This window comes from Podarcis gaigeae, assembly GCF_964106915.1.
Source record: "Podarcis gaigeae genome assembly, chromosome: 1".
Taxonomy (NCBI): domain Eukaryota; kingdom Metazoa; phylum Chordata; class Lepidosauria; order Squamata; family Lacertidae; genus Podarcis; species Podarcis gaigeae.
In genome coordinates, this window is record NC_139678.1 from 119,430,479 (window position 1) to 119,443,076 (window position 12,598).

At 41.5% G+C, this 12,598-nt stretch overlaps 1 protein-coding gene across 8 annotated transcripts in view; it reads left to right on the plus strand.

Moving 5' to 3' along the window:
• Positions 1-12,598, plus strand: part of GULP1 (GULP PTB domain containing engulfment adaptor 1) — a 165,560-nt gene that overhangs the window by 64,883 nt on the left and 88,079 nt on the right. For 6 of the 8 annotated variants that reach the window (XM_083712853.1, XM_083712851.1, XM_083712855.1 and 3 more), the window contains exon 2: positions 5,462-5,587. The gene's annotated coding sequence lies outside the window, so the exon portion shown is untranslated. Of the gene's footprint in view, positions 1-5,461; positions 5,588-8,122; positions 8,322-12,598 lie in introns of those variants that run through there. The other 2 variants (XM_083712852.1, XM_083712857.1) reach the window with 2 other exon arrangements.

Consider the following 12,598-nt stretch of genomic DNA (forward strand, 5'->3'; position numbering starts at 1 on the left):
TTTGATAATGCAATATCAAACCACAAATAGGAATGTAGCACTCCTTAATACAGGAGTGCCTTTCTCTTTCAGTGAAAGTAGAAGCCTCTTGGTTTAGACCTTACTTTATTGTCTCACTGAGCAATGCTCCAAAACACAGTGCTCAAAAACTTTTCTGGTCCTTTTTTCTTCCAGCTGGTGCTTCAACAGCACCTGTTTCTTGTGGAAAGGTTGCAACTTAATTGGTTGCCAGGACTGTTTAGTTCACCTAGTTAAGCTTCTCATCAGAAGTCCACATTTCTCTGGCAATAGAACTTTTGACTTAAGTTCTCCAGGCTGATCTGTGCTTATAGTATTCTCTGCCCCTGCTTACCCCCACCCCAAAACTCTGCTTGTCCTGCTTTCCTACTTGTTGTTTGTCTCAGGAGGGGGGCAGGGAAACTATATCTAACAGTCTGCTTGCATTTTTCACTTCTGTCTACAACATCTAACGTTGTATAGGAAATCAAGTTTGCGTGTGACTTGTATTTGAATTCTAGTGCCGTAAATGAACAGTTTGGATTAGTGATATGCATCTCCCCAGTTTGATGTGGAAAGGACCGGACTCAAATGAGATCATTTAGGCAATTTGAATCATGCCTGAATTCATCTCATTTAGGTCTGGCCCCATTCCAAGCGAACAGCTCATCATGTTCCCAATGATGTCATCAGACGCATGATGGGGATTGGAAAACTTGCTATCCCTCCTTTCCCAAGCTTAATTACTGCAGCTGATATACTGCGAAGACTGGCGCTCTGCTTTCACTTGGTCAACAGAGCAGTGCATTCTGCTTAATACGTTTCAGACTCAGGCCATGGATTTGAGGAAACTTTGTTGGGAAGGCACACTTTTCTGGTGTGGATTTGAATGCAGCTGCCTATTCCCCATGCCCTGACACATGCACCTGGAGCACTTCACCATTGAGGGAGGATTTGAACTCAAGACTTACGGTTTGAAGTCCAACGTTGCGTTATGTTGTATGATATAATAGCTACAAATCCTTCCAGCTGATTAAACAGCAAGTATAACACTCTTGTGTTCGTTTATCAGGAGCAGGACTGTCATAATGATGAAATGGTGTAAAAGAGAAACCACACATTGCAGCCCCATCTCCATCTTTCAAAAAGCCATGCATATATGGTATCTGCATGATATACATCATTAAATACATGGTGTAGGGTTATGAAGACATAATGAAAATAAGTGAGATAAATGTGTGTGATTAACGAAACTGACTTTCTTCTGGCTCGGCACAATAAACACATAACACCATTTTTTATTCTTTTTTAAAAAAAGAATTATGCGTCAAGATACACTGTAGATATCTTGAACCTCTTGAACTGTTTTGTTTGTAACATTTATATAGAGTCGTACCTTGGTTTTCAAACAGCTTAGTTCTTAAATATTTTGGCTTCCGAACATCGCAAACCCGGAAGTGACTGTTCTGGTTTGTGAATGATTTTTGGAAGCTGAATGTCCGAGGGGACTTCCGGGGCTTGGTTGTAGGAGCTACCTGCAGCCAATCAGAAGTCGCACTTGGGTTTCCAAACATTTTGGAAGTCGAATGGACTTTCGGAAGAGATTACGTTTGACTTCCAAGGTACGACTGTACTGCCTTTTATCCAGGATTTGAAGGCAGTGTACAAAAAGGCAACATGTGAAGCAGTAACAAAGACATTCAAAATAACCAGCAGATAAAACACAATAAGGTTATGATATACTTCGCAAAATGTTTTGAATTGCCTTCAAACATTGCATAGTTATACTATGGAATTCGTTAGCACAAGACGTAGTGATAGCCATCAACAGTGCAGAACCAGAGATACTCGACACATGATTATAATTCAGTTGCAATGTCAAATTCCAGTTCAGATGCTCTAGAACTCAGGGTGTGCAGAAGTTGGCCCCTCCTATAAAACAAAAAGGGGGAAAACTCCAACTCTTAATGCTTAAATACCATTGCTGTTCATATTCCTAAATAAGTCCATTAAAAATATGCAAAAGAAATGAATAGGAATTCTCAAGTGCTTATTTTCTCTCTCTCATAAAATAGGATTTTAAGAACAATATTTACTTTGAAGTTCTTATTAATTAAAAAAAAACAGGTACAAGAATGTTTGGAACCATTATAGCATAGGTAGTACATTGTGGGTGTTAAGGGAAATAGTTAATGAACCTATTGTTACTGCTGGCAATTATGAAATGTCATGGAAACCATGGTGCTCAAAGGCCAAGTAACAGCATTGCTTGGATTCAACATGAGTCCTCAAGGGAGAATACCAATTGTCTTGATAAGTTTCACTTGCCTTTAAATAAACTAATTAGAATCTGTATGCACGTACTGGACAAGGAAATGAGTTTTAGCAGACATCCCGCTAAGACATGATTTTCAGCAGGGTCCACCAACTTCCGAAAGGAGCTTTTTAGGGGTTTGGGGGCTGCAATGTGGGTGATAAGACTAGAGAAGAAAGCCCCCTTCTGTGAAGTTACAATGGTTCATGGTTTGGGGGGGGGTGCAAGAAGATATGCTATGACATATTTTAGAGGCAATGCTGTCTATGACAGCACCAGCCCATTAAAAACCAAGAATGGACCCCCCCGCCCCTGTTTATGTTCTGGAAACTATTGCCCTTTAACACAAGCCTGGTACGTATATGAAATTCTGGATGTGTGTATATGAACATACAACATGTGTGCTGGCAGTGTACATGTGAGTCCAGATGCACACATCGTAATGTGTGGTTGCAGTAGTTTCAGATGGGAATGTATACAGTGGTGCCTCGCAAGATGAAAAGAATCCGTTCTGCGAGTCTCTTCGTCTAGCAGTTTTTTTGTCTTGCGAAGCAAGCCCATTGACGGATTAGCGGATTAGCGCTATTAGTGGCTTTTAGCGGCTTTTAGCGGCTTATTGGCTTATCGGATAAGCGGATAAGCGACTTAGCAACATAGAAAGGGGGGGGAGGGGAAAAACCGCGCAGGAACTCGCAAGACATTTTCGTCCATAGGAAATTCGTTTTGCGAAGCACCTCCAAAACGGAAAACTCTTTCGTCTAGCGAGTTTTCCGTCTTGCGGGGCACCACTGTATTTGAACAAAGTTATGTTGTGATATCTCAACTTGTGTGTTCATTCCAGTGTTTTTTTCATGTGCAGATTATTTTGATTCACCTGCTGATTATTATTTTTCCTAATGGAAAATAAATTTGAATGAACAGTTCAGAGTAATTTCAAGATAGCAATTTCCACTTTGGAAATGTAACTTGGCTTGTTACCTTGGCATCCTTAAGTACCCTGTATAACTTTTATCCTGGCTAGAAGAAGCAGACTGTATTAAGCAATATAGTAAGAATTGTAGACAAATCATATAAAATAAGAATTTGCACAATTTATTTAGGCTGTGTATTCATTAGGCTTCCTCACTGCAGAATTTAGTTTACCCTAGTGCAAAATTCCTGCTCCCCAAGGGATAGAACTCTTCAATGTCATCAGTAAAACAAGTAAAAGGAATTAGTGTTCTGGACTCATAGACATTTTCTATATTGGTATTCTCTGTGTTGCTGTTACCCATTTGAGAAAGAAATGTAGAATTCTCTTTCCAATAAAAACCTGTCAGAAAGTTTAAAGAGGATACAAGTGCTATGTGTAAAAGTCTAGAAATGGGCAAACTTTCAAAAATTGTCGTCAAAATTCATCAGGTTTCTCTCACACCCTTCACCCCCACAAACTGGAAGAACCTGGATATGTTTTGTGAGCCAATTGAAGGGAAAATGCTCCCGCTTGTAAACCCTTCCCTATCAACTCCCACAATTAGTCTTTTGCAGTCACTTACCTGACAAATGCTGGCAAGCAGATGTGCAGAGAGAAGAAAGGAATATGGGTTGCCCTTTCCTCCCTCCTTCTCAGTGTCCCTGATCCATAGTGGGTGGCACTGCACCCTGATGGGCTGCAAAACCTGGCGATCATGGGAGAAGTAATTTCAAAACTGCTGTCTTTGGCGTGGTCCACCAGGTGTGGCATCCTGGCATGCTGTTTATGTATTCTATCAAGCAGGGGAGCGGTTGGCGCTGTGGTCTATACCACAGAGGCTCTTGGGCTTGCCAATCAGAAGGTCGGCGGTTCGAATCAGCACGATGGAGTGAGCTCCTGTTGCTCTGTCCCATCTCCTGCCAACCTAGCAGTTTGAAAGCACACCAGTGTAAGTAGATAAATAGATACCGCTGCAGAGGGAAGGTAAACGGTGTTTCCATGCGTTCTGGCTTCCGTCATGGTCTTCCGTTGTGCCAGAAGTGGTTTAGTCATGCTGGCCACATGACCTGGAAAGCTGTCTGTGGACAAACGCTGGCTCCCTCAGCCTGAAAGCGAGATGAGCGCCGCAACTCCATAGTCACCTTTGACTGGACTTAACCGTCCAGGGGTCCTTTACCTTTACCTTTTTACCTATCAAGTGAGGAAGGAATAGTAGTAAAACACCCTCTTTCTCTGTGCTCCGATGTTATGGGTCTGTTCAGGGGGTTGGAAGGGGTTGGCCAATTAGAATACAGATTCTAATTCTATTTCACATGTCTCTGCCAGGGACTTGGCAGAGACATGTGAAATAGAAGGTAGAAAATTTTCTTTGGCTCATATTTTGATCTAAGCTGAATATTGAGTTATTATTTGCATTTATTAGTCACTAACTTTGATCTCAACCCTAACTCAAGAGAACGTCATTCGTAGTAAAGTCCTGCTCCTTATCTTTCTGCTCAAAGCTCCTGTCACAGTACCCTCACATAATTGAAACATAATCCTCTGCAATTCAGACCAATTTCTTGCAATAGACCAGGGTGGTATTTTTAATTTCCACGTCATCACAATAGTACTTCTGAATGTACTTGGGTTTTTATGATATGTCCCTACCCTCACAAATGCAACTCTTATCACTCTTACCATTTTTCAGAGGGATAATAATGTTTCATTGAAATGTTCCGGCTAGCTTTATTTTAAGCATAAAAATGTTCAACCATCTGCTTTTAAGGCTAAGGGTATATAGGCAAGAGAGATGCTTGCCACCCAAAACATGTCACTTATATTTCCATGGGCTTTGGTTACTATTTTCTTTGCCCATATTTTTCCAAAAAGCAAGAGACCAAGGGCATGGTTCTTTGTGTTCTGCATGTCTGCTTCCTAACAAAACTAATCTGAGTGGATCATCTATAGATGGAGCAGGAGAATATTTTTTTAGAGTTAATGTTCCCTGAAATATTAGAAAAAAGCTTCAGTGGGTGGGGCAATCCAGCCCCTTTTGTGCTGTGAGTTATCTTCCGGCCTTTCAGTGTGTGCAAGCATTCTGAAGGCAATTAATAATGCCTAGCATCTTCAGTCTCAAGAGGAAAAGAGGGGGGGCCTTTGTTTTCTTTGGTGGCACACTAGCTTTTCAGCTGATGTTTCTTATTTCATTCTTTCAGCACATTCAACATAGAAGACGTTAGAATACAGCGCCATGAGGACAAACATGTTGACAAACAAGTGATTTGTTTCCCATGAAAACAAGCTGCTGTTCTGATCCTTGGTGAAAATTTGGACCCATCACGGTAAGAGTTTAATGTTTAGCCATTTGTTAATGTGAGCAGTACAAGTGCTGCAATGCTAGAAGTCATCACACAGTGTGAACTTTTAAAACGACTGCTGTGACCTTGTCAGACAAAACTGTAAATGAAACTGATCCATCTTAGGACTGGTACACACGATATATCATTCTTTTAATTACCTATAACTGGATGTGTGAACTTTCTTCTTTAGAAAAAAAAATATTGTATTTGGAACAGTATGGATGACAGGAAAGTTTTGATCCATGCTTTTGGATCTTTCTTGGCTGTTCCCCAATTGCATGTCGTCATTTTATACTGCCATTGAATGATGATCATGCAGATGTAATTTGCCCTTTAATCAGTTTCTCTTTTTTTGGACTGTTCTAGAGACATTGAATCAGCACCAATAGAAATGAGGTGGAAAGTTTAAAAAAGCCTCTTGAAAAAATGTTACTATGATGAATAAATGGTATCTCAGATGTTTCCATTTGCCTTGATGGTAGAAGCATATATCTCCAGAGTTCAGATTTTGGTCAGCTTTCTACTTAGTATAAAAGCGAATACTATTTATGTAGCCCATCCTAAATCATGGTCTTAATTAAAAGAATGACAGGAGAATATTATGTATTAAATTTCATGGGTGACTCATTTTTCCCCATAACTTTTTTTATATCAATAACACTAATTTTTTATTCTTGTTAACTTTTAATTTTGGAATGAATCACAAATATGATTCATAAGTGTAAACCTTTGGCCTGACCACTGGCAGTAGGACAGTAGGAAGGGCCAGATTTTGGGTTCTATTGGTGGTCAAAAGGCAGCTGTTTCCCCATTCACAAGCCCAAACTGCAGTTTTAGAACGATGCACTTCTGTGGTAAAGGGGTCCATCTTGCAGGAATTAGGGTTCAACAGTCTTTTTCACTTTGCCATGGTGAGTGGGAGGCCAGACACTGGTGAATGAAGTGAGCCTGAGATGTCTTCTGAACCAGAAAGCTATAGAGGAGGTGGGATGAACACTGCCCCCTCCTCAGACTTCAAAGCTCACCCAAAGCCTGAAAATCCTTTTGGCTTTCTGCCTGCTGGGCACAATTGCAGTGTCTTCCACATTTTGTATCACGGGATGTAAATTCATCAAAACATCTTTCAGGCAGAGCAGGCTGAAGCACTTTCCTCTCCAGCTTTGAACTGGAGGAGGAGAACAGAAGCATATGGGCTTGCCTCTATGCTTGACGGGTGCTCTGTGCACCTGATCAGAAGCTGATGTTTTGCAAGCCAATGCTCCTTCTCCTGCCTTCAGCTCTGAAGTTGGAGCAGAATCCTTCTCCATGTCTCCAAGCTTTATCCAGAGCAGGAGATTTCCCCCTGATCTCATGCTGCACTTCAGAGATAATAACAGGGGGCCAGAGTATGGGGTCTGTGTGTCCCTTGGTGACAACTATTTTTGTTTGGTCAGCTTGCGACGATAACACTCTCATTCTCGGGCTACACTTGGGCTACTGTTTTGTGTCCTGGTAGCTCTACTGCAGATCAGATGAACCTAGAATATGCATCAGTTTTGGGGGGCTCTTCCATTCATTCAGTTAACGTGCATAGGTAAAGGTAATGGTAAAGGACCCCTGAACAGTTAAGTCCAGTCAAAGTTGACTATGGAGTTGTGGCGCTCATCTCACTTTTCAGGGCGAAGCAGCCGGCGTTTGTCCACAGATAGCTTTCCAGATCACATGGCCAGAATGACTAAACTGCTTCGTCACAACAGGACACCATAACGGAAACCAGAGTGCACAGAAATGACATTTACCTTCCCACCATAGCAGTACCCATTTATCAACTTGCCCTGGCATGCTTTCAAAGCACTAGGTTGGCAGGAGCTGGAACAGAGCAATGAGAGTTCACCCCGCCACAGGGATTTGAACTGCCAACCTTCTGATCAGCAAGGCCAAGAGGCTCAGTCGTTTAGATCACAGCGCCACCTGCATCCCTTTACCTATACCTTTACCTAATGTGCATATGACAGTGGGGTTGGCATGATGGCAGAAGACTTTCACGTTTCGTTCCTTTGCATGTCTGTAACATGAATATGCCTATATGAGCTTCTTTCGGCACACGGATTGCTCCATGCATTGAGAGTTCGCTGTGGAAGGTTTGTGTACCTGTTTGTGTGTCTGCGTGAGATTGCTTGCAAAGTAGTGAGAATCTGTCACCCTGAAAATCAATAAAAATTGGCAAGCAAAGAGAATCTGTCACCCTCATTACATTGTCCAGAGGAGCATCAATAACATCCAAACAGAACGACAGTCTTTCTACCTTAAAGGCTCTGGGGGGTCAGTTCTCCACAATTGGGCATTTAGTGAGGTGTTGAGCAAAAGGGACACATGCCAGAGTGCTGACAGCCTTTCTGAAGTCCACACAGAATGGAAATAAATGGCAGCTTCTGAACCAGCAGTGCCTCAGTTGTCTGAACAGAAAAACTCTTGGCTTTCTTAGCCATTCTTTTCGCTAGGCCTACCTTCTCCTGTTGCTAGGCGACAGCTCACAGTGGCTGTTATTTCTTGAAGGCTTACATAACTGTATGGGAGTGAATTACTATGCTAGATAAAGTGTTCCAGTTCCTGTGAAGATATCAGTCCCCTCTGCAACTCGGTGTTTTGTTTTGTTTTTAAAAATTGCTCTCTTCTTTGCCCATGCTGATCCATTGTATGTCCATAGACCTCTAAACAGATTGTAATCCATCTACAGGTAAAAGTTTTCTACACCACCTATTGGTTTGTCCCCACTTTTCCTGAAAGTTTGACCATCAATCTCTGTTTTCGGGTTCAACAGTCTTTTTCACTTTACCATGGTGAGTGGGAGGCCAGACACAGGCTACAATATTGCTAACTAAAATCTGTGTGGGAAATGTTACAAATTGGACTAGCAAGGCTCTTTATCATAAAGCAAAGAGGTTGAAACTTGTGAGAAGAAACTTCTATATATGTATATTGAAGGTTGTGGTTGTTGTTTTTCCTGTGACGGAAAAGTCTGCTTAAAATGTTGAACTGAACTGAATTTATGGCCATTAATATAATATCCATAATTAGGCCTTTAATTCCCCAACCCCTGCTCTTCATTGGAAAAAAAAAAATCTGAGTTCAAAAGGCTAAAAACACATTTTTCCTGAGCTGGCATCTAGTTGATTTCTCATCAACCCTTTATTTTCAATGTCCCCCATGTTTCTTCTGTACCATCCAACAACTCATTACAGTGGTACCTCAGGTTACATATGTTTCAGGTTACACATGCTTCAGGTTATAGACTCCGCTAACCCTGAAATAGTGCTTCAGGTTAAGAACTTTGCTTCAGGATGAGAACAGAAATTGTGCTCCGGCGGCAAGGCAGCAGTGGGAGGTCCCATTAGCTAAAGTGGTGCTTCAGGTTAAGAACAGTTTCAGGTTAAATACGGACCTCCGGAATGAATTAAGTACTGTATATTTTTCAAACCAAAGAAAAGGACAATCACTGTAGCACCATAGCTTCCTTGTAATGTTGGAATACAAGTACTGGAAATTTGTTTTGCAAAGCTCTGGGAAACTCATGCAACTTCTTCTCTGCTTCTCCCAAGTTGTAATTAACTTGGGTGGAGCCATTGGACTTAGAAGACAGATAAAGGTTGTGTACTGGATTTCCCCTTCTCAGCCTTGGAAAGCAACACACATGAGTTGCGTGACTCCATTAAAGTCAGAGAAGGCTTGGGAGAAGGGGAGAAGGAATCTGCTTCTCTTGTTCAGAGTCCTACAGATCTTTTGCAAGTCCTCTCTAGCTTCTGAAACTCTAATGAGTTGAGCAAACAAAATAAAAAGCCTCCATCGATTACATTTCATTATAAAAGATATTTGTAAGAGGTGGAGACCTTTCCTCCTTTCCCTACATTTCCATTTTCCCCTTTCAACTTGCGTAGACCGACATTGCTGGTCTTGAGATTAAGCACAATATATTAAATGCAGGCGTATCAGCTGGAAAATTCCTTTTCTTATGAAGTCCTCATGAACATTTGCCTGCTTTTTAGAATGAATGTCTCACAATAAACATATATAGTATGTGATATACACAAATTTGCAACCAATTCCCCCTAACATAATGCATGTTTATATGCTGTTTTCACTAAAATATATATTTTTATGCAGACATTACTAAGTATTTGCAGTTTTGTACACGTTATTTGGTTGTAGAGCGGCATTGCAAAATTGAGATAAGTGCAAATTTCGAAAGACAACTGCAGTTTGGTTCACATATTGTCTCAGGAAGTGTGAGTTGAGTAGATTTGCATTTAAATGCAATCTGAATCAAATTCTCTGCCTCAAACACATCCCAATTCCTGCTCCCAAACCGACACTGTAATTTTGCTTGTAGCTGAGAATTGAAGAATGATGTCTTGGCAAAGCTAAGGAGTCCAAATGTGGAAGGAGCCCCAAACCCTCTTATTTCCTCCATCCCTTCTTAGTTCTCTTAAGTAATTTAGAATGTTTGAATGGAAAGCATTGGATTTTGCAACTTTTATTTGGAGCTGAGTACAAATATTGGGGATAAAACAGGGTGGGCACTTTTGGGTTCGGCAGATGATTGATTGTGGGTAGAGGTCAACTGGGTAATTGTTTTGTGAGCAAGGGACTCACCAAGCCTGGAAGTGGCTGAGAGAGATCACCTAAAATGAAATCACAAATGATTCCCGTTACAACCGTTATATTGTTTTCCTAGCTATACGATCAGATAAAGGCTTTAGATTTTGCAAGCTGGGATAGTTTCAAGCTACATCCATAGACGGTGTGAGGAGGCAGTTCACTTGTGTCCATGGAGTTGTATTAGGGAGAGGTTTTGTTGCCTGGACTGATAGAGATCAATGCCTAGTTTGCAGCCATCATTTTGTGCATCATTGCCGCTGATAGAGATGCAACCTCTGGGGTTTGGCTGCCCGTTTACGACAAGGTGACTGATGCCTTTCATGTTTGTCTTGTAAAAAAAGCACACATTTCAGTTGAAGAAAAGGACACAAACACTGTGCCAACACTCCACAATTCACATGCACTATTGACTGTTAGTAATGTAGTGAGCAAAGATTGACCTCGATGAGATTCATTGCTCCATAAACAGAAGATGTCAAATTAGGACAATAGCCTTGAATTTACAGCTCCTGACATAGCTGCTGAGGCCTTGTGAGATCACTAAAATTTAAGGGACCTTCCTGAGTTTTATTCCTTTAGGAGGATGGTTTCAACACAGTTTTCTTTAAACCTCCCTTTGTAGAAGTTTTAAGTCAAGCTTTGCAGCTAATTTTGTTACAGGTTTTGTAGATCATCTTGCTGTAGGTTTTTTTTGTCCATTTTCCATTGCTTATTAAGCTCTTTCCACATACATACCAAGGCAATTTACAAAATATAAGAAAAACTGATTGACTGCTGCTGTGTGGCCATTTCTGTGCTCATTTGATTTATTAGCCTCAGTCTGGCCAGCAGGTGCTTGTTCTGAAGAATAAAGGCTCAATAATTATTGGAGAAATAAAGAATATTACCGGTTCATGCTTTTGATTTGACCCTTCAGAAGTTGTATATGGCTGTTAATAGGCTAACAAAGAAGAATTCATGATGGGGTGTAAACTTAGTAGGGGTTGGGTCTCTAGAATATCCCTATATCATTTCCAGTTAATATAATTTCTTATTTCTAATTAATTGTACTTCCCATGACTTATCAATGGCAGATTTTGGGTATTAGAATTTCAGCGGTACCCTGTGTGATGCCCACCCCACCTCTTGCCTTCTGTTCTGTGGGGCTGCCCCCTTTGGTACCCTCTCAGCTCAGTGCCCAGTGCCCAGTGTGGGCAATCCTCCCTAAACCACACTTCCCTAAATTTACCTCTGGTCTTATGATATAAGGTCATAGGTACTTTGCTAAAGCAGCTGGGGAGAGGGATAACATATGCAGAACCACTTTTAGAGCTAAGAACAGGGAATGTAGATAAAACTGTAGGAGTCATCATTGCTTAAGGTTATTATTTTAGAGTCTAGTTCCAAACTAACTCAAGTCAAATAATTAATAATAAGGCGCTGTGGGTTAAACCACAGAGCCTAGGACTTGCTGATCAGAAGGTTGGCGGTTCGAATCCCTGCAATGGGGTGAGCTCCCATTTCTCAGACCCTGCTCCTGCCAACCTAGCAGTTCGAAAGCACGTCAAAGTGCAAGTAGATAAATAGGTACCGCTCTGGCGGGAAAGTAAACGGCGTTTCCATGTGCGGCTCTGGTTTGCCAGAAGCGGCTTAGTCATGCTGGCCACATGACCCGGAAGCTGTACACCGGCTCCCTCGGCCAATAAAGCGAGATGAGCGCTGCAACCCCAGAGTCGGTCACGACTGGACCTAATGGTCAGGGGTCCCTTTACCTTTACTTTATGTATAAGCCCCCTATTTTGGGGGACTGAAATTTCAGAAAATGGAGGGAGATGGCAAAAAGTTGCTGCGCTTTTTGGGGAAAGGATTGCTCAGAGTTGTTTAAGGAGGAACGCTGAAAACCACTCACCCAGACGCATCGCTCACCCCGTTGCAGGGATTCAAACTGCTGGCCTTCTGATCAGCAAGTCCTAGGCTCTGTGGTTTAACCCACAGCGCCACCCATGTCCCGTCTTATAGACGGAAAAGTACTGTAAATATAATGCTGTTAGTAAGTTGTTGTTTTTAATGCAGGCACTTGGTAGCAGCGAAGAGTTCTACCTCCTGGTATTTCTGCAGAAGTTATTGATTCTTTGTCACATAAAGCATTCTCACATAAAAAGGGCAAATAGACTCTTGTGAAGTCTCTTTGCAAAATGCATGAAGAACTCGGTTGATTCCCCCCCCCCCTCCTTTCTTCATCCTCGTGGGCCTTATTTCATTGCTATAGCAAAAGATTGCTTTTTTCTTTTTTCTTCTGAAGAACTTATTTTCTTAGAAAGCTGGTTTTGTTACCAGAGTCTTCCTGTTAATGGTATTTGAAGTGATTTCTTGGTGCAA